This window comes from Herpailurus yagouaroundi, unplaced genomic scaffold (assembly GCF_014898765.1).
Source record: "Herpailurus yagouaroundi ecotype Mexico unplaced genomic scaffold, PumYag 139, whole genome shotgun sequence".
Lineage (NCBI taxonomy): Eukaryota > Metazoa > Chordata > Mammalia > Carnivora > Felidae > Herpailurus > Herpailurus yagouaroundi.
In genome coordinates this window covers 7,857,919-7,880,084 of record NW_024412394.1, presented here as the reverse complement: position 1 = coordinate 7,880,084, position 22,166 = coordinate 7,857,919, and the positions used below count along the sequence as shown (strand labels likewise).

The following is a 22,166-nucleotide window of genomic DNA, read 5'->3' as shown; positions in this document are numbered from 1 at the left end:
AGGCAGAGTGAGAATAAAAGTGCACACAGGGACAGACTGCGGAAGTCTACCTGGGGAAACCAAGAGGCAACAGACTGCAGAGGCCACAGTTAAGGTCATAGCATGAGACAGTCAAAGGGTTGGATCACCGATTAGAATTCTGCACCCAATTCCAACGTGTGTGTGTGAATGTTCCGGGAAGGGGTGGTTTCCCCACATCAACAGGCAATTCTGGGACACCAGCTGGGTGTCCTGAAATTCAACTCAATTCTGATACTATCGACCCTCTGGGTTAGCATCAGATTCCACAGATTGAGGGCTCAGTCCCACAAGCCTCTCCCTCCCCATCTTTAGATGTCATTGACAAGCGCGGGCTATCACTTGTGCTTCTGATCTACCTGCTCTGGGAGGTTCCAGTGATCCCCTCCTTGGATTCCATCTATTTGTTAGAGAAACTCACAGAACTGAGAAACATTTTACCTACTAGATTACTGGTGTTTTATAAAAGACTATTAAAGGGTATGAATCAACAGCCAGAAAAATAAATAAGGCAAGGTCCTGAACAAAGGGGTTTCTGTCCCCATGGAATTTGGCGCCCAGCACAGTGGCACATGGAAACATTCTGGTTTCCCAGCCTGGAAGCACTCCAAACCCCCTCCTTGTTTTTTTTTGTTTTTTTTGTTTTTTTTGGCTTTTTTTTTGTTTTTTTTTGTTTTTTTTTGTTTTTTTTTGTTTTTTTCATGGAGGCTCCATTACACAGGAATGATTGATGAACTCATTGGTCATTTGTGACTGATTCAAGCCCTTCTGCCTTCCCCAGAAATCAGGGGGTGGAACTGAAAGTTTCAACCCTTGTCACAAGGTTAGTTCCCCGGGAAACAGCCCCATTCCTTCCAGGATTTCCAAAAGTCACCACACTGACAAACTCAGAGGTAGCAGCAAGGGGCTTGTTACGAACAACAGGACATCCATGACAACTTTATGGCTCTGAAGTGTTTCCAGAAAGTGAGGACAAGAGACCAAATATGACAAAAGATGCTCCCACTGCTCTAATGGCTCATGAAATTTCAAGGACTTTGGGAGCTATGATCCAGACGATGTGGATGAAGTCCAAATATATATGAGAAATATATTTCGATTATCTGAATGACCAAACACGTATTTCTTATAATTCACAATGTCACACAATCTAGTGATGTTGCCATTGGTGCCCCTGCCCTTGCACTCTTGAAGTCACCCTGTCTTTGGCACCATGTTTTTCCTGGGACCTCAGTGCTTAAACTTCTTCTGTGACAGCCATCTCCAACTGGCTCTGCATCTTGTATCACACCTTCAGGATCCAGAATCCTGGACAGGATATTGCGTCTGGCCAAACTTAGTTCAAGTCACATGTGTGGCACATAGATGTTGGGGAGAGGGGCGGGAGAAATCTCTGCCTCCACCCTCAATAGTAGAGGAAGTAGAGCTCTGTGCCCTAGTGAGAGTCGTGCACTGAAGCATGTCCCCCAGGTGGAGAAGGTATTGGGTGCTGGAGAACCAAAAGATGACAAATATCTGATTTGTCGTGGTTACTGCTAGCACTGTCATGTTTGCGGGCTTCATGCCTCTGCCTGGGCTGGGAGCTTAGGGATGCGCACAACTTGCACACAGGACGGGTGCCTGACGAACGCCTTGGGGCCCGTCTGACCTCAAACGGAGCTTTTGCAGGCATTGTCTATTTGGACCACTTGCCTCAGAAACCCTTGGGCTGCTGGTTAAAATGCAGATTCCAGAGCTTTCCCAGACCGAGCAAATTGGAATCTCTGGGGGTTGGTGCTCAGGCATGTGTATGTTTGCCAGCCTCCTGTGTGATTTAGCCACGTGCCCATACTTGAGAACCGTGGTGTGGAGTAAGATTAAAGAAGGCAGATCATCAGAAAGGTTTGAGCTCCGTCTTGGAGGACAAGCCAAATTTGGATGCATGCTGTCATTCCAGATAGGGGGAACTGGTAGGGGGGTGCAGGATGTAGTGGTCAGTGGCCAGGGATGGAATGTCCTGGCGACCTGAGGAAGTGAGTGGAATGGAGGGGTGGGTCCAGACTTGGCATGGTGGAGAACAGGACGCTATTGAGTGTTGACTAATGGGCAGTGACGTAATAGCAGCAGGAAGGAAGATGTCACAAGGGCAGTGTTTGCTCTTTTCTCTTCTGCATTTTCCTGAGCTGCTCTCTCTTCACACTTCCCTTCTCACCTGCAAAGTAATAGTCAAGCCTCTCCAGGAACATGGAAGACATCCCTGAGGGGCAACATCCTCCAACAATGGGAAGAGCCTTGGGACAGCCAGTACCCAGTGGATCCTGGGATAGGATGGAGGGGACAGGGCTCTGGGGTGGCCATGGCTACTGCTGCTGCCGCTGCTCTGAGCCTCGGGTAAGGAGATGCAGGGGGAGGGATGGAGATGGCCAAAGGGGTAATGCTAAGAGGGGTTTCTCTCACTTCTTTAGGAGAGACTGAATGGGATCGGGGTGTGGGCTAGACACAGGAAAGGGAAGAGAAGGTAATGGACGCAGACTGTTGGTTAACCCTGTCCCAGCAGGAACTGGGTGATGAAACAGAATCTGGAGCTTTCTACAGTACACCGTGAAGTTAAGAAAACTACACGAAGTGAACTGAACAATCTCTTATTGCTGTGTTGATTTCCTGGGAGGTAGAAAGTATAAGATACAGTCTCTCCTTAAAGGAATCAGGCACTGAGGTAGAGGAGGCATTAGTAGAAGGCAAAGGTAAATAACAAAAGGGCAAAGCCACAGCATGAACACAAAAATATGGTGAAGTCCCTCTAGCAAGGCACAGGGAGGCAGTGTGGAAAAGAGGGTTCTGGAATCAGACAGAGCTGGGTTCAAATCCTATCTCTGCCACTTTCTACATTTGTGCTCTCAGGAAGTCCTCCAACCCCTCTGAACCTCAGGGTCCTCAATATTTATTTGTAAATGGTACCTAAGTGTTGTCCTAAGGGGGTTGTTCCTAAGAGTTAAACAGCAGACTGATGTACAATTCTAATGATCAGTATTTAGAGCATAGTCAGTGCTTAACAAAAGTTATGGTGGGTGATGATGGTGGTGGGGGTGGTAGTGGAAACAGGGGCAGGGTGATCAAAGGTATTGAGGGTTGAAAAGGGAAGGAGATGAGCGCAGGTGGAACTGTCCAGGTAGACTCCCTCTAGGACCAGAAGGGGTGGATGTGGGTGGAGAGGAGTGGGGGAGAGCACTCAGCCTGGGGACGGCAGGGGCTGGGATGAAGTACTGGGTGCTGGAAAGCCAGGGCCGTGTCTGGGGAAGCACAGGTAGAATAGAACATGGGTTGTAAAACGGGTCAAGTTCTCTTTCACTTTTTTTTTTTTACCATTTTATTGTTAAAATTTTTCAGTCTACAAAATACGGAAAGAATAGCCACCGTAAACTTGTTACCTAGATCAGAACATTCAACCATAATTGATATTTTGCATTATTTGCTCCATATGTGTGTACGTTGCTGAGATACATATTTACAAATATGTTAATTGCAAATATAAATGTATTTATTAATTCATTATATATATTAACACATATTATGTATATTTATAAATATGTATGTTTATATTATATTATGATATATAACTATACAATTGCATATCATATATATGTATATATAAAATTGCTGAACCATTTCAAAATAATTTACAGAAATCCTAAATTATTTATTTAAATAATTTTATTTATTTAATATTATAGTATTAAATATTAATATTTAATATTTATAATCATAATAATAAATACTTATACTATTAAATATTAATATTTAAATATTTAAGTGCTTGATGGAGCTGCTAATACTTTTGATCTGCGACCTTGTATCTGTGGTGGGGTCTGTGGATGTAGGGATGGTGGAAGGAACATTTGCTCAAGTGCAACACTTTGACTTCTCATTCTAGGATTCCAAGCTGTAGGTGAAGAGGAGAAACAAAAGTGACTGCTAGATGGAGAGACCTTGACCACAGCCTGCTCTTCAAGTGTCATGCTCTACTCCAGCCTGAAGGCCTGGCAGCGGGTGAGGAGCCAGCGCCCCCCAGAGACAGTGGTGTGCTCTTACACTTAGAAACAAAGACCCAGGGGCACCCGGGTGGCTCAGTCGGTTAAGCTTTGGTCTTGGCTCAGGTCATGATCTCGCGGTTTGTGAGTTGGAGCCTTACATTGGGCTCTGTGCTAACAGGTCAGAGCCTGGAGCCTGCTTTGTCTATCTGTCTGTCTGTCTGTCTCTCTCTCTCCAAAAAAAAAAAAAATATATTAAAAAAAAAAAAAAAGGAAAGAGAAGAAAAGAAAGAAGCAAAGACCTAAACTGGCCCAAACCAGGGATACCTGTTGAAGGTTGTCCCACGGAACCCATATTCAAGGTCACAATGGCAGGGCTCCAGTGGCAAGACTTAGGACTGCACTGGTGTGTGGTTGACCTCAGAACCCCCATGTCCTGTCCAAATGGATTTGGCTGATACAGTGCAAAGGTGAGAAGCAGCGAGACCCTGGACAGGAAAGGAATGGCTTTTTCGGAGGCTGGCCTCAGCCACAGGCTGAGAGGGCTGCTTTGGATGCCAGGTGGCACAGAGAGAGCAACTGGAAAAGCTCCAGACCTGAAAGCAGTGCACCGGGTTCTTCCACGCCCACTCTGTCAGTTTGCGAAAGTCCTACCTAGCTCCTCTCTCAGCCTCAGCTTTCCCACCTGTCGAGAAAAGAAAGTTGGGCTAGGTGATCTCAAAAATTCTCTTACTGTACATCAGAGAACCTGCTAGAGGAACTAGACACCTGAGCATCGACTTTGTGCCAAGTACTGGGTTCATCCATCTCCCTTCTATGAAATAGGTGCTGCTGCCCCCATGGTACAAGGGTGGGAGGCTCCAAGAAGTCAGGTTACTTGCTGTATCTTTCAGCGGGTACTTGGTGCAGCTGGGATCCTACAGAAACCCGCCTTGACTGGATGGTTCTTGGTGAATCCTGGAAATGGGCCCAGTTTGCCAATAGAAAGCTGCCCCCTTTCTCAAGGGATTTAAAAAGTAGTGGATGAGGGATAGATTCTAGAGAGCAAAATGAAGGGCCTTTCACTGACCTTGAGTTGCTTCTTATTGGTGGGGGCACCGCCAGTTTATTGGAAAGCCCATCTTCCCACGTGGGGAGACAGAGCAGGGAAGGTGAGGCCGACAATTTTGCCTCAAGCTTCTTGAGAAACATTCCCCTTTGGAGCTGGTGGGCTGGAGGGGCCTCCACCGCACAAGACACTGCTGGCCCACGCCCTGCTAACCCCAATATGTGACTATCACGAGAGGGCTGGGCTTAAATCGGACTGCAAAGTATCTGGAAATAAAGAGTTGACCATGCAAACTGATGGGGCTGTAGGCAGGACGGAGGGAAGATATTGAGCGCACGTCATAGAATATAGTCATTCCCCAGGACTTTAGAAACATCCAGTGACACCCAGTAATTAACTGGCTGGTTGCAAAGGATTTATGCGGTCAGTTAAGGGGTTTCATTGCCCTCTACTCAGGGACATTTCATTTTTTTATTATTATTTTTTAAAGTTTATTTTTATTTATTTGTTTAGAGAGCTAGAGAGAGAGCAAGCAGGGGAGGGGCAGAGCGAGAGGGAGACAGAATCCCCAGCAGACTTTGCACCATCAGTGCAGAGCCTGACAGGGCTTGCACTCATGAACCATGAAATCATGACCTGAGCCGAAATCAAGAGTCGGACGCTTAACCGACTGAGCCACCCAGGCACTCCAGGGACATTTTATTGACTTGGTCTTGGTGTCTGGATGCTGTGGAAGCACTAACACCTTGCTCTTCACCCAGGAAGGTGGGGGTTGTAACAGGACGAGGGGAGGTGTGCTGGCCCAATACCCATTCTCCCTGTGCCCTGAACATCCTCAGTGACCTTGAGTAAGTCTCTCACCCCTTTCTGGCTTCCTCCACGGTGATACTCAATGGCTCCATTTCTCTGGGTTCTTCTGTATTTATTGAGTTCAGAGAAACAAAGGCCTTATATTTTACACTTGGCAGAATTCGCCCACCCCAGACACCAGCAGACGGCATGGGCCCACCAGGTCCGAATCCATCCTTCCGCCTGGTTCCTTTACTCAAATCTTAATAAAGACAACAAGAAAAATAATCAAGAGTGACTGAGCCCAGACTCTTGCATGAGAAGTGTATCAAGTTTAGTACAAGATAAATGTAAACATAATTACTTTCATCAAGCCACAAAAGATGCTGTGGAGGACTAATAAATAGTAGCTTCATCCAGTAATTGCAGAGAACTTCAGGCTAATGTGGCTAAGGAAACTGAGTCTAGTACAGATTGCTCCTGCCTGAAGGAATTATTATTCTCACAAGGGAAACAAAATATAATCTTCTAAAAAGGTTTCTTTCTGGGGAGGGGTTGGTGTGCCCGGAGATAGACTTTCCCTCAGTGGATTGTGGGGAGTCCTTGTTTATTCTCCTTGACTTTTTCTTCAGTTTGCCAGGTGAGGGAGGGCATGGCAGTTGCCAACCACAGAAAGAAACTTAATATATTGGGGGGGGGGGATATTTGGAGGTGATAACATTGTCCACCCAACCCCACTGTAGGAAGGGAGGCCTGAAATGGGAATTTGAGAGGACAGAAAGTGGGCCCTGGAGGGCAGGAGGGAGGTTCTTGGTCTCATGGGCAAGTTCCATGTTGGGGCAGAAGCAAGGGCGGAAGGACTATTGTGGCAGATGAGCAATCACGTGACTGTGATGGTCTGGGAGGGCATGGGTGCTGAGAGCTGAAAGACCCTGAAGGCTGAGACCAGCTGTATGTCCCAGGATATATAGGAATGGAGTCAGGAAATGAGGGTTCCAGTGCTGGTTTTGTCTGTTGAGTGACCTTGGGCACTCCCTGTTACCTTGTTCCTTTGGGGGTTGGAATGGATGCAATTGAACGCCCCTAACTTTGACCTGCTAGGACCCTGTGAATGTTTCCCTCCCAAACAGAGTCTAGTCCCATGGCAACGAACTTGGGAGAGGGCCACTCAGCATGTAGGAGAAGAAGGGCCCTCTCTGGCTCGGACTGAGTCGGCTGGATTGTGCAGATAGGCTGGCAAACTCAGGATATGTTGACCCATCCTCCTCAAGCATTATCTGGGCACCCAGTAGGAACCCAGTGTCAGTCAAGGCTCAGAAAGGCTTTTTATCTCTTCTAGAAAATGGCACTAGCCAAGAGAACCAACAAAGGCAATCTGGATCCAGGGTAAGTTGTGTCTGAATGAGGGTTGTTACATGGAGGCCAGAGTAAAGCAGTGTAAAGGCTTAGTTGGGGCCCTCAGCTCAGGCCCCACGTGTGGACACCGGAGAGCCAGGCTGGACTTCTCCTGCTCCAGGTGGGCCAAGGGAGTCCTGAACCCTAGCAGGAAGAATGACCTTTGCTTCTATTTCTATCCTGAAGCCCCAGTGCAAGCCTTCAATGTCATCACCTCAAGGCAGCAAAAGTCCCATCCACCAGCCCCAGAGGAGAGGAGCTGGGGGTTGGGGAGCTAAGGACATACAGGTGTATCATACCCCTGCTTACAAGGCACCACCTGGAAAAAGTGGCCCAGGTGCAGTGGAATCTGAGTAATCAAGAGCCTCTTCCTTCCTTGGAGTCAAAGGAATGGGATCAACAGAAGTCCGTTCCTACCCAGACTTGCTGGGGAGTGGGGGCCAGAGGTGGGGGTCAGAAAACACTACCTGGAGGAGGAGAAACACTGAAGGCACAAAGGGCGTGGCGTTCCATGCCAGGGGCAAGTTGTGGGAATGCATGCACAGAGTGTGCTGCCTACAGAGGTAGACAGTTGGGCTGAGTGGCGAGAAGAGGGCAAGGTTAACGCAGGACCATAAATTCAAATGGTGGAGAGCTTTGAAGGCCATGTAGTCACATGCAGTTTGTCCTATAAGCAATGGGGCACACAAAGGGCTTTTCCTAGGCCCCCTGAGGGGAGGAGTGAGGGTCTGGGTGCAGAGTGACCCAGCAGCTATGCAGGAAGTCTGGAGGTGTTAGGCGCAGGAGACCAGGTAGATTCCTTTGGGGTGAGAGTCAGGGTTAAGATCCTGGGAAAAGTAGAGGCCTCATCTTCAAAGGGTGCGAACCCCTGTGTGGCTGCTCTCATGGCCAGAAGCAGGCAGATCCCCACCCTTTTGGACTCTGGGGGGTCAAACCTAGGATTCCAGTGCTCGCCCTTTCCCAGGACTTGCCGGTGTTGGCGACTGTTCTGACATGTGGATTCATCTCGTTCTCAGTCCTGTTTGCCTCTGTCCAGAAAGCCCGGGGCTCGCTCAGGCGAGTGAGGGCCAGGGCCAGGCTTGGGTGGAAATGAATGAGATGAATGAATGGACACAGGCAACAGCTGCAGATGTGGGTTTAGAGGTTCCCAGAGGTTCCCTAGAACCCATCCCCTGACTTTCTTCACTTCTGTGCTCAGAAGTCTTTGGAGAGGAGGCAGGGCCTCCCGCTGGGGGTGAGGTGAATGGGGTTGGGCTGGCTCCCCGGAAGGAAGGGTGGAAGGGGCGGGGTGAGGATTTTTGCTACTGGCAATCCAGCCTTTCCTTCAGAGGAGGGAGGAAGATGCAGGCCGGGGCTGACATGGACGCATCATTTTCAAATACTGTTCATTTCTGTCCCTCCTCAGGCAAGGCAGCCTCCTGGAGTGTCCCCAGGACACAGCACACCCAGGGAAGCAGACTTAACCTTCCAGGAGCTGACGGGCATGCCTTCCTCCCCTAACAAATACCACACTCCACTCTGTTCAGTGGTAAATAAGAGGCTTCCTGAACTTCTCTTGTGAGATCTCTGCCCAGCCCCTCTCTTACTCAGAGGGAGAAAAGCAGTACCAGGTGGGGGAGCATGGAGGGCTGGGTGCAAAGAAACCCAGGGGGAGTCATCAAGACCAAGGGCATGGCAATTGATTTCTGTGTTAAGTACAACAACTGGGACTCACAAAGTGTAATTCAGATGACACTTATATTTGTCCTCTTACTGCCGTCCAGCCTTGCTTGGCTAGAGACCTCATTGGCCCCCTGCTAAAGCCTATGGCAAGACCATCACTCTTCTGGGCATTAAAAAAAAAAATAGGCTTTATTTTTGAGAGCAGTTTTAGGTTCCCAGAAAAACCGAGTAGACGGTACAGTGTTCCGCTCTAACCCCTGCCCACCCCTCCATACACAGCTTCCCCCGCCATGGACATCCTGTCCCTGAGTGGTAGAACCAATGAATCTACATGGACACATCAGTGCCACCCAAAGCCCATAGATCACCTTAGGGCTCACGCTTGGCGTTGTCCATGCTATGGGTTTGGACAAATGTGCACTGACATGTACCCACAGCTGGAGTACCACACAGAGTAGTTTCACTCCCTTCAGACCCCTCTGTGCTCTGTCTATTCATCCACGCCCTTCTGGGCATTTCTAAACAATATAAAGTTTATTCCCAAGCTAGCTTCAGTTCAGTCAACCGACTGAGTTACCCAGGCGCCCGATACACATTTCATTCTATTATAGAATAGAATATAATGTGCACTTTAGTGGAAAACTGCATTGTCTCTAGCACACTCTCCCTTCGGTTCTCTGTTTCTGATTCAGTGGGAGCTATTTTGTAGTTATGTAAGTTGTAGGTAAGTGACAGACATGCAGATTCTGTGGATGGAGGTGGGGGAGGGGCGGGAATAAACACCAAACTGGTTTGTTTCCCCTTGCAATTCAACATTGCTTTCCTCCATATAAATATATGCTTCCTGACTTCCTTTTCTAACCAGATCTAACATCTGCCTGGTTCACTCACTGAGTATGAGTTTAAAAGAATCTTTAATGCATGTTTGTTTTTATTTATATTTTTAAATATTTATTTATTTTGAGAGAGAAAGTGCATGTGTGCATATGTGCATGAGCGGGGGAGGGGCAGAGAGAGAGGGAGAGAGGGCATCTGTCTGTGATGTCAGCGCAGAGTCCCACGGGCTGAAGCTCATGAAGTGTGAGGTCATGACCTGAGCTGATCCAGGTTGGACCCTTAACTGACTGAGCCACCCAGGTGCCCCAACGCATGTTTGTTTTTAACTGTAGTTTTGAAAACTATAACTCTGTTTATAAATTTCACTCAATCTTGCTTCTGACCCTGTCCTTGTATGATTCCATTGTGTTGAAACACACCCATATATGTTGTCGCCTGATTACCACACAGGTGCCTCTGTGATTCAGTGGGAAAGGTTGGTCTTCCCAATAGATGGTGATGGTTTATGGGACAGTCACCTGGGGCGGGTGGTGGTGGTGGGGGGGGAAGGCTTTTACCTTTCTCTCACACCATACACAAAATTAACTAAAATGGATCATAGACATAAAAATGAAAGGTATAAACAATAAAGCATCTAAAAGAAAACAGAAAATAGGACCTTAGAGTGGGCAAATGTTTCCTAAACAGGACACAAACAAGAGTAACCACGATAGAGTACGCATTCAGGAGTTGGACACTGAATGTAGGATAGTCACACATTTGTTCCACGTGGAAGTTCCAGAACTTTCTCACATTTTCATCAATACTGAATCCTACTCAACTTCCTAGTTCCTGCCAGTCTGCTGAGTACAAAGTGAAAGCTCAGTGTTTTCACCTGAGTGTTTCTCTGATAACTCTGATAACTGATGAGGTCAAACATCTATCCGTGGGCTTCTTAGGCATTTGGATTTTACTGTTTTACAACACTTTCTTCTGATCATTTTGCTGTTGAACTTCCTTTCTCCTGCTTGCTGATTCTTCAAAAAAAATTTTTTTAATGTTTATTCATTTTCGGGAGACAGAGCATGAGCAGGGGAGGGGCACAGAGAGAGGGAGACACAGAATCCAAAGCAGGCTCCAGGCTCCGGGCTGTCAGCACAGAACCTGATGCTGGGCTCGAACTCAACAGACCACGAGATCATGACCTGAGTTGAAGCTCAACCGACCCAGCCACCCAGATGCCCCATGTTCTGCTTGCTGAGTCTTAATAACCTCTTGGCTCATTTAGATATTCATTCATAGTCAGTTGTAGACACTGCGAATAGCTTCCCTCAGGCTCTCATCTGTTACCTGGCAACACACATCAAGCCAAGCCCAGGCCCAAGCCTCAGTGGTTTGGTGCAGAAGATACAATGAGCCGTGGGGTGCCTGGGTAGCTCAGTTGGTTAGCCATCTGACTTCGGCTCAGATCATGATCTTGCAGTCTGTGAGTTTGAGTCCCGCGTCGGGTTCTGTGCTGACAGCCCCGGAGTCTGGAGCCTGCTTCAGATTCTGGGTCTCCTCCTTTCTCTGCCCCTCCCATGCTCATGCTCTGTCTCTCCATAATAAAGAAATGTTAAAACAAATTAAAAAAAAAAAAAAAAGAAGAAGAAGAAAGGTACAATGAGCCGTGGGGTCCTTGTCCCATACACCAAAACAAAAGGGGTCAGAGAACTGCCTCGAGCCGTGTGATACCCGGCTGCTGAGGAACCCATTGGCGACTGCCACTCAGGGGTGTTATGGCCTGCAGCTCTGTTCTGAGGGATCAGCAGAATGCCTCTTCCCTTATCACATTACGGGAGGTGATGAGAAACTGTCTCCCAGGGGCATCAGGTGGTGGTGAGTGGCCTGTGTTCACCGACCACCGACATTCTCTCTCATTCTAGGAAGAGACAAGTGCGTCCGTCCCGACTCTGAGTAGCTGTAGACCTTTACCCTCATGGCTCCTGTGGCTGCAGGCAGGAGGCCAGGGTCCACATGGAGCTGTTCGCCGACATTGCTTTTGTCCACGATAGCCTTCGCTTGGAAAATGAATGTTTATGCCGTGAGCGTAAAGTACTTGTAACTACAAGCCACATCTTCGCCACATCTCACCGTCTATATTAACGCGCCTTTGCTATTCCACTGTTCTGGTTAGTATTACTTTACTTTTCCAGGCATTTTCTCGCCCAGGCAAATGGTTTCATTGTTCGTTATAGAAACTTCCTGGAAGATCCAGTGACTCTTCAATGTGGCGAGCATCAAGAGGTCGTTTGCACCCTAAGAATCTTTGAATCGCTGCCTCCACTGCCTCACCTTGCTGTTCCTAGCCAATCCTGGAGTGTTGTATTGCCATCTGTCCCCAGTCCTGGTGCAGCCCCTGCTATGCAAAGCCTGCCTTGAACTGAACTTCTCAATAAAGTCTGACCTTGCCTTCCTCTAAGATGCTGCCCGCAGCTCTGCCGAGGCGATGTTCTCCCTGACCGCCACCAGCAATAAACTCAGCTTTCTCTTCTCTGAAGGTCATGTTGCTGATATTTGGGAAGCCAGCGGGCGACCATGTAATTAAATCCACCTGTTTTCCCTTTATGACTTGGGTTTGATGATCTTATTTAAGATGTACTTCCCAATCTGCAGCACGATGATATTTTGAATATAGTCTCTTAGAAAATGTGCAAAGAGGGGCGCCAGGGTGGCTCAGTTGGTTGAGTGTCAGATCTTGGTGTCAGCTCAGGTCATGATCTCCAGTTTGTGAGTTTAAGCCCCACAATGGGCTTTGCGCTGACAGCTCGAATCCTGCTTGGGATTCTTTCTCTGTTTCTCTTTCTCTCTCTCTCTGTCTCTGTCTCTCTCGGAAATAAACAACAACAAAATTTAAAAAAAAGAAAATGTGCAAAGATATTCTCATACGTGATCTTCTATTAGCTTTATAGTTTCGACTTTCACAAACAGCACACGACAAAGAAGTCTGCCCCTCATTAGCAGGACAGAGTGTTGTTCAAATTGACCTCAGTTGTCAAAAGCTGTGCTAACACTCTCGCCACCAACCACACGTGGCTATTTCACATTTAAGTTAATTAAATTAAATGAAAAATAAAAATTCAGTTCCTCAGTGGCACCTGCTACATGTCAGACGCTCAATGACCACACGTGGCTATTGGCTATGGGGCTGTGCCGGAAGATTCGGGACATTTCCACCGCAGCAGGAAATTCTGTCAGACAGCCCTACTTTTAAGCTTTTTCCTTCAACAGAACCAGTGGGTTAACAAAGCTTTCAGTTCCTTGTTATAAACTTAGCTTCTTATTAACATGGATTAAAACTTTTTATAGCACGTGGCACTTTTACACCTGGGTAGTTTGGTTTATAGTTTCCATTCAATTAAAGCAGTAAAAAGAGACTCACACTTTTAATTTTTCATTCTCAAAGAAAGGGTGCATAGGCTCATATTATTTTGGTGCCTCGATCCTTTCCTCTCTTTCCCCACCGAGTGTTCCCCAATGCTGCCTTGTCCCTGGGTCTGCAAGGGCAAATAGAGCCCATTTGGAGGAGGGATGACAGGGACACGCTGCCAGCAGCCAGGGTGGATGAGGGCCGCTTATCAGTGAGCAAAGCACTGGGTGTGTGTTGGGGGCTAGGGTTCAAATGCACCCTGGCTCAGCTGGGACATCTCCGTGAGACCTTGGACAAGTCACTGACCTGCTTTGCAGCTCAGTCTCCGCAAGAGGCTGGAGATGTGCTCCATGGTCCCTTCCCCATCAGATCAAGGGGCATGTCCGGACGATGCCACAGCATTGAGCAAAGCAAGGCTCATGCAGTAAATGAAAAAAGCTGCCTGGCCTTCAGGGGACTCACAGTCTGTCTGGAGAGGAACGAAGAGTGTCCACAGTAGGGCAGTGACAGAACACAGCACAGGGTCAGGTACCGTTGTAAGCAGCCAGACACTGCATATAGGGAGTGGGGTGGTGGCTGCAGGCCAGAGTCCTCTGCACCAGCTTCTTGCAAGAGGACCCCCTTGGGGCCCGATGCCTGTGAGGCTAGTTGGGGAGCAGCTTTGGGAGGCATTCAGCACGGTTTGAGGCAGGACCAGCATGGCGGTCAGGACTAGGGCTATGGGGGGACCAGACACACTGGGGGCTAGAGACACGGGTGGGCACAGACTGTGGGGTCTTAATGCAAGCTGAGGCCTCTAACAGAGTCTAGAAGTCCAATTAATGAAGGGTAGCTGAGTGCTCACATTAGCTCCGTGGTGAGAGCATGTGGTCACAGACAGGAAGTGGCTGTAGACATCTCCTCCATCTTGTCCCCTCTGATCTGGGCCAGTGAGAGCTTGGGCTCCAGGCCTCCTGCTGATTTTCTTCAGAGATTCCAACTTCCCACCTCCTGCCTCTGCTGTTACTCTTCTCCTGGGGGCTCTCTGGGGCCTAGTTCCACAGCAGGACCAGAGCAGAGAGATCCAGGAACATGTGTGGCCTTGAGCAGACCAGGGTGTCCACTCATTTCAGGGGGGTGAGACAATCCTGTTTTACCAGAACAGGACTCTCTGAAGACTGAACATACCTAGGAAGAGCTAGGTTATAACCAACTGGGAAAGCCAGCCATATGAGTTCAGCACACACTCGGCCCCACACATGGTCGGTGTGCTGACCTTAGATAAACTCATCCCTTAAATGGCCGCGTTTGCTGTCCTTTGTGCCTCAATCAAACCAAATTCTTAAAAAATACCTGTTGTTCATTTGAGACTTGTTTGATATCTTCTCTCATGGGGCTAGGGGTTTGGGAGGATACCACAGAGGGAAATGCCATTCTCATCAGATCATGGTGGCAGTACCTACGACCCACATGATTATCACGGTTGGTCTCAGTCTCGATCACGGGGCTGAGATGGTGCTTGCCAGGTTTGTCCACTGCAAAGTTATTCTTTCCCTCTTTCCACGCTGTTCTTTTGGGAAGGAAGGCACCACAGACAGCCCACACTCAAGGGGTAGGGGTTATGCCCTCGCCCCCCCCCACCCCCCCACCCCCCCCGCCAGCCTTGAGGACAGAGTATCTATATAAATTATTTGGAAGTCTTCTTTGGAATTCACTTATCTGTAAATTTATTCAGTCATTCATTTATATCAATATGGACTCACGGATAGTTATTTTACACTTTACCACTTTATTTATCTCGTTGCTCAGTTCATTCCAACGTTGGCTGTCTTTTCTTCTGCATGTTTTACACACACATTTTTCATCTTTCACCCACTCAAGTTTTGTTCCAAACAATGTTGGTGGAGCGCCTATAGGGAATGAGAAGTGATGGAGCTGGTGCTGAGCCCCTCCTCCTTGGACCCGTCCCTTCTGCCTTCCCCTCTGATACCCACGCTCAGTGCTTCTCCTCCCCTGGCCCCCACCTTTCCCAGGGACCATCCTAATGATGAAACCCCAGGATGAAAACACATCATTGACTCCATGCCTGGGTATGGAGTCCCTGTCTTGCTCTGGGTACCAGGGGGATGCCATGGCCCCCTGACCGCCTACAAGCAGTGCATGGAGAGAAAAAATAGAGGAATGGCCTCTTCATTCACTATGGTTCTCTTCTTGGGCATTCTCAGAGCGTTTTGCAGCAACAGTGGAGGAATGTGATGGGGTGGAAGGTGTGGCATGACAGACATGGGGAGAAGCTGGGCAAAAGACAGCCACTGAGGCAGGACTGAGGTCTCTAGGCCCAGAGACAGACCCTGCAGGTGGTGGCCCCCTACTCAGGCCTGGCTGCTCCTCCCTCCCCTTTCCCCACAAAGCCTACCTGTCAGGGTACTCACTTCTCCAATCAAGGTGTTGGTCTTTCTCGATTCTTCTGGCTCAGAGATGCTGGGAAGCTGGGGCAGAATCAGGCTTATCTTATGCTTCCTTCTCCCCAGAGGCGCCCCTTCTCTCATCTTCAGAAACAGACTGGGGTAGCATGGCTTGGGGAGCCCTACACCTGCTCCTGCCCACCTGTCCTGCTGTACTCCTGGCCTCGGGTGAGATGCAGGGCATGAAGGTCAGGGTTGGGGCCAGGAGCAGGGTGGCTCTGTGACCAGGGTGTCCTAGGAGGCAAGTCTATCCAGGAAGACCCTGTACCGTCGTGTGTCCTAGCCCTATCCCCTTGTTTCCCACCAGCTCAGGGGAGAAACTGCTCCCTTTTGAGCCCAGTGCCAGTCTGGACTTCAGCTGATTACAAAGATCCCAGGCATCAATTACCCTTGGCCTGAGGGACCCTAAAGAGCTAGCTGTGTCCCCTTTCCATTTCCTCTCAAGGTTTTTGAAGGCCAATAGTATTCTCTATTCTGGTTCCCTGAGCATTAATTACCTTCTTTGTGTCCTCCTTAGTTCTGATCACTTCTCCAGAGGGGACCTCTTACCCACCCTCTCTCAATGGCTCTGAGCTCAGATAGGCAAGGGTCTCACCAACACCAGAAGGGAGGGTCCTGGGAAGGGATGGCCCGATAGCTCATGCACATGTGTCAGAGTCAGGAAAAGGGGACCCAAGTATTCTTTCCAAGGTGGTTGAAGCACAGGGTGCTACAGAGGAGTCCCCAAGGCTCAGATTCAAAATTGGGGAGAGAGGAATAAGGAGGAGGATACAGGTCATTAACTCTGAAAGAACTGTAAGAAAATTCAGTTAGACATGGGATTTTTGGAATGAGATCAGTGGAACCCACGTAATGTGGAAGCCAGAGGCTGTACTGGCACGCAAATGGTAGGTGTAGAAAGTGACCACAGACGGGCAGATGGTAGCCAGGAACGTAGCAAAAAAACAGGTGAGAAGAAATTTTTGATTTCTGCTCTTGACTCTTGCAGCCATGAGCTCTGAGACCATCATAACCTCCCCTTCATTGTAGAAGTAGGCTGGAAAAGCCTAGGTCACAGGTGCTCTAGGGGATCAAGTGGCCAACAAAAGCAGTGGAGTATTGATGAAGATAGATGATCAACTGCCTATGGGCATTTGATCCCTAACCCCTTCATTCTCCAAACTCCAAGACAGGTGGGTTAGAAACTAAAGAGGATCTCCCAAAGTATTTAAAGGTGAAACCCTGGACAGAGGATAGGAATGGCAGCAATGTGGGTATACCAGGGTATACAAGCCCTTGTGCTCTAGGGCTTACCTATCTCACTTTTTAAAAATGTTTATTTTTGAGAGAATGAGAGAGAGAGAGAGAAAAAGAGAGAGAGAGAGAGAGAGAGAGCACAAGCAGCAGAGGGGCAAAGAGAAAGAGGGACAGAGGAGCCAAAGCAGGCTCTGTGCTGACAGCACAAAGCCCGACTCGGGGCTCCAACTCACGAACCGTGAGATCATGACTTGAGCTGAAGTCAGAGGCTCAGCTGACTGAGCCACCCAGGCCCCCCCTCCCACTTTTTTTTTTTTTTAATTTTTTTTTTCAATGTTTATTTATTTTTGGGACAGAGAGAGACAGAGCATGAACGGGGGAGGGGCAGAGAGAGAGGGAGACACAGAATCGGAAACAGGCTCCAGGCTCTGAGCCATCAGCCCAGAGCCCGACGTGGGGCTCGAACTCACGGACCGCGAGATCGTGACCTGGCTGAAGTCGGAGGCTTAACCGACTGCGCCACCCAGGCGCCCCCCCCCTCCCACTTTTAAAGTTTACTAGGTAGAAGGATTTAGCCTTCCGTTCTTCTGCTATCACCAGACTGGGCATATGATCACCCCTGAGGAATCTGAATTCAAAAGTCAAAACAACTTGGTGTCTTAGGAGAACTACTACCTTGAAGAGTGACACCATACTAAACAAGAGAGACCATCCGAAGGAGAACTATGACAATTGACAGCACAATAATTCTAGGTAAATATTAGTGGTATGCCTAAAAGGGTAAGGGAAGACATAAATTACATGAATCAAGAGCAAGAACCATTAACACTGCTAAATAAAAATAATAGTTGTGAAAAATATTATGATTGAGATAAAGACCACAATATATGTGATATATAAAGAGCAGGAGCACCTGGGTGGCTGAGTCAGTTGAGCATCTGACTCTTGATTTGGGCTCAGGACATGATCCCAGGGTCGTGGGAGCGATCCTGTGTCAGGCTCTGTGCTGAGCATGGAGTCTGCTTAAGAGTCTATCTTTCTTGGGGCGCCTGGGTGGCTCAGTCGGTTAAGCATCCGACTTTAGCTCAGGTCATGATCTGACAGTCTGTGAATTCAAGCCCCGCGTCAGGCTCTGTGCTGACAGCTCAGTACCTGGAGCCTGCTTCCAATTCTGTGTCTCTCTCTCTCTGTCCCTCCCCTGCTCATGCTCTGTCTCTCTCTGTCTCAAAAATAAATAAAAAATATTAAAACAAAAAGAATCTATCTTTTTCTTCCTTTGCCCCTTTCCCCTGCTTGTGCTCTCTCTCTCTCTAAAATAAAAAATTTAAAAAAAAATTAAAAAAAAAAGCAGATGTGGCTGGAGCATGAGCTGGAAGAAAAGTCAAGGAATTCTCCCAGAAAGTTCCTGTAAAGCATTAAGAGATTAAAGAATCAAAGAGAATCAAAGAGGAGTGAAGAGACATGAAACATCCAACATATGGTTACTAATAATCCCTGCGAAAGAAAAAAGATGGAAAGGAAGAAATATTTGAAGAAAAAGTCAACATAAATCTCTCAGAATTATAGAAAAAAGAAAGATCTCAGACCAAAAGGACTCAAAATTTGCCAAGAGGGGCAAATAGGAAACACATGCACACACACACAGCCCTAAACCCATCAAAGAACATCCCATCTTGTGTAAGAACATCAAAGACAAAGAGTAAATTATAAAGAATTTCAGATCACTGACAAAAGAGTGAGAATTAGATCTACATTAGACTTCTTAAGAGGAGCACTGGATGCCAGAAGAGAGTTGAGTAAAATTATTAAAGGACTGAAGAAAAGAAGTTTATACCTAGAATTTTATATCAAGCCAAACTGTCACTCAAATATGAGATCATAATACTTTGGGACTTTGACAGCATAATACTTTGGGCCTCAGAAAGTTTGCCACATGTGGGGAGCCTGGCTGGCTCAGTTGGTTGAGTATCTGATTCTTTTTTTTTTTTTTTATGTTTATTTATTTGGGGGGTGGGAAGGGCAGAGAGAGGATCTGAAGCAGGCTCCAAGCTGTCAGCACAAAGCCTGACATGGGGCTCAAACCCACGAACCGTGAGATTGTGACTTGAGCTGAAGTCAGATGCTCAACTGACTGAGCCATGCAGGTGCCCCGAGTGTCTGATTCTTGATTTCAGCTCAGGTCATCATCCCAGGGTTGTGGGATTGAGCCCTGTGTTGGGCTCTGCACTGAGCGTGGAGCCTGCTTCAGATCCTCTCTCCCTTTCTCTGCCTTTCCCTCTCTCTCTCTCTTTATCAAAAACAAATTAATAAACATTTACAAAAAAAGAAAGAACTTTAAAAAAAAGAAACATTTGATTCATATTTTATACAAGATGCTTGCAAAAAATAAAAAAGCAGCATTTCAAGAAGCTAATGTCATCTTATCTTGAAACCAGTAAAAGGTAAAACAAGAAAATTAAATTATAGGTTTATATCTCTGATGAACATAGAGTAAAAACCAAAATAAATATTAGCTAACTGAAGTCAACAGTGTGGTAAAAAAACAAAAACAAAAAAAAAAACAACAAAAAAAACGAATGCTATGATCATGTGGGGTTTATCACAGGACCAAAAGGACTGTTTAACTTCAGGAAATCTAAATGAACTAAATCAATAAACTACAAGAAGAAAGTAAACTGATGCAGAAAGCATCGGAATAGTTCAACACATTTGTTATTATTTAAAAAAACCTTAATAAACTAGAAATAGGAAGAAATAATTTGGTCAAGACTGTATAACAATGACTACAGTAAATATAACTAGGTAAAGAAAGTATACATTCAAATCAGGGATTTCCACAGCTACCGCCAATGCCTCATGTAGTATTAGAGGTCTTGGCCAAAGCCATAAGGAGGGCCGAAGCGAGGAAGAGGGACACCTGTCACGATTTGAGATGCTGGCATCATCTACTTAGAAAAAATAAGTAGAATCCAAAAGCTTTTCAATCTCATGAGCGAGCTTAGCAAGGTTTCCGGATATAGGATCAACTGACAAAAATCAAAAGTGTTTATCTACACTAGAAATAATCAGCTAGAACATCTAATCAAAATAAGATACAATTCATAGTAGCAACAGAATCTGTGATGTATTAAGGAAGAATTAATTTAACTTTGATCTGAATAAATACAAATGATCTATGATCTTGAATGAGACAATAATATTATAAGATGTCAATTTCCCCCAAATTATAAGTCTCTAACTGTAATCTGAAACACACTTTCAGTTTAATATTTTATTTTATTTTATTTTATTTTTTATTTTTTCAAAGAAAGGCAGACTGACACATGCACCTCATTTGGATGTGTCTGGAGTCTTGGAAGCTTGACCACCCTACATTCTCCTTCAAATAGACCTTGAGAGTTTGTTTGGAGCCTCTAGCAGGGGAGCACAGCTACTCTATGCCCTTGAGGGAAGAACGGGCCTCCGTCCTCCTCTTTTGGGGAAAGTCATCCTCTTTGACCAAGCAAGCAGCTTCAGGAGGGACGCTCACGGGGCAGTCAGGGAGAAAGGGAACACCCGCCTAGCCAGCCAGATCAACCAAATCAAACCTAGTGATGGGTGGGGTGACATATCGTAGCCAGATCGCCCCACATCCCAGTTTAATTTTTAGAGAGCTTGATAAACGTACTGTAAAATTTTATGGAAAAATAAAGATGCATAAATAGCTATGTCCATCGTGAAAAAAAAAGATTAGGATTCATCCTACCAAATATTAAGACCTACTACTAAGTAATACAACTGACATTAGGTGCTGGAACAGCAAGAAATGACAAATGGACAATGGCACAGGCTAGACTTCCAGACAGCTCCATATATACACAGGAACATACCTTATAAGGAAGCGCCACGAATCGATGGGGCGAAGGGCCCATTATTTGGTAGACATCCTTGAGAAAACTGGCCGAGTCCATGCAGCCCAAAGTACTGGATCCGTGCCCAACACTAAATACAAAGATAGACTCCAGGCAGATTCAAGACATCTATGTGAAAAAATAAAATCACTAAGTTAATGAATTCTGTGATTAACTACTGTGATTAAGTTAACAGAAAAAAACCCCTGCAGATGAATATCACTGTGATTCCAGGCAACACGTCCCCGCGAGAGATAACTGGGACCCCCCACTCCTGAAACCACTTCGTGCTGATCTGGAGGGAAGGAAGGAAGGAAGACACCATGTGCTGGAAGGGCAGATAGCCTTTGAACGCCGGGATCTGAGGACTGAGAAGAAGTATTAAAAAGGAAGGGCGAATAAGGAAAGTGTAACACGTCTATTGCGAGCTGAGAGGTCTGCAGTGACAAGTGTACTCATTCCAATACCCCAAATGCCAGGCGCCTTGCATGGCGTGTAAGATTGTAGAGACGAACGAACGAATGAATGAACGGAGAGTAAGTGAAGAGACTTAAAGTTTGGAGTCAGCAAAAATCAAACGTCCTTGGTCTGGGATTTGGGAGTTCAAGCTCAGTTTAAGACGTGTTACTGAGTCCTGTCCAAGGAGAAGAAAGTTGGCATGGGTGAGTAGGGGGAGCACACACAATCGTGTAGGTCCCCTCACCCCCCAAAACAGCGGATGACACAGCTCCTGGATGTCAGAAGGCTGTCCTCCTGATTCTTAGCGCTCGGGACTGAGTGAAGGGTGGGGTCCTGGGCCAAATGCTGGGTCATTTCGGAGGCAGCCTGGCGGCTGTCTGGGCCAGATAGGGTTGAGCGAGAGGAAGTCGAGTGGGCATGCGCGTGCCTGCGGGGGGCCGGGGCCGAACCCAGGGGCTGGGGGCTTAGTTTCTGGAGAGGCGGGGGAGGGGAGCCTGCGGGAGGGAGGGGGCGTAGGGAAAGCTGGTGGGCGGTTAGACCGGATGGTAGGAGAGCTGGAGAGAGGGATAAAGGTTAGGAGACAAGCGTGTAGTCAAAAGGAGAGACAGCTTGTGTGTGTGTGTGTGTGTGTGTGTGTGTGTGTGTGTGTGTGTGCGCGCGCGCGCCCCCACGTGTGACAGCACAGAAGCCCCTCCCTGACTCCAAACTGCACTGTACAATTTGCATCTTTTCCCCCTGTCACTCTAACCGTGACAGAAGTAAGATCGCCTGTGAGCACGTAAGGGGTTCTTCGCAAGTGTGAGCGAGAAGGACTGTTCTGACCAGCCAGGAACCTGGCAGAGAGGGGGAGGGGCAGGGCACCGCCAGAAACGCTTTATGAGAGGGCTTGCGTGAATGAGTGTGAGTTTACACGAGTCTCCTTGTGAATGTGTTTTGGAGAAAACTGTGTGTGTGTGTGTGTGTGTGTGTGTGTGTGTGTGTGTGTGTGTGTGT

General features: G+C 47.2%; 2 long non-coding RNA genes across 2 annotated transcripts in view; one reads left to right on the top strand and one right to left on the bottom strand.

The window, feature by feature from the left end:
• Positions 1–2,215: 2,215 nt before the first annotated feature.
• On the top strand, positions 2,216–12,342 carry LOC121029427 (uncharacterized). Its single transcript, XR_005789723.1, has 3 exons — positions 2,216–2,388; positions 3,929–4,044; positions 11,973–12,342. It is a non-coding gene; the product is annotated as an uncharacterized LOC121029427 (long non-coding RNA).
• Positions 12,343–14,833: 2,491 nt separating this feature from the next.
• LOC121029426 (uncharacterized) overlaps positions 14,834–22,166 on the bottom strand; it is a 9,020-nt gene continuing 1,687 nt past the window's right edge. The window contains exons 2-4 of the long non-coding RNA XR_005789722.1: positions 20,694–20,843; positions 15,540–15,612; positions 14,834–15,033 (exon numbers count right to left, since the gene is read on the bottom strand). This is a non-coding gene — a long non-coding RNA (uncharacterized LOC121029426). The remainder of the gene's footprint in view (positions 15,034–15,539; positions 15,613–20,693; positions 20,844–22,166) is intronic.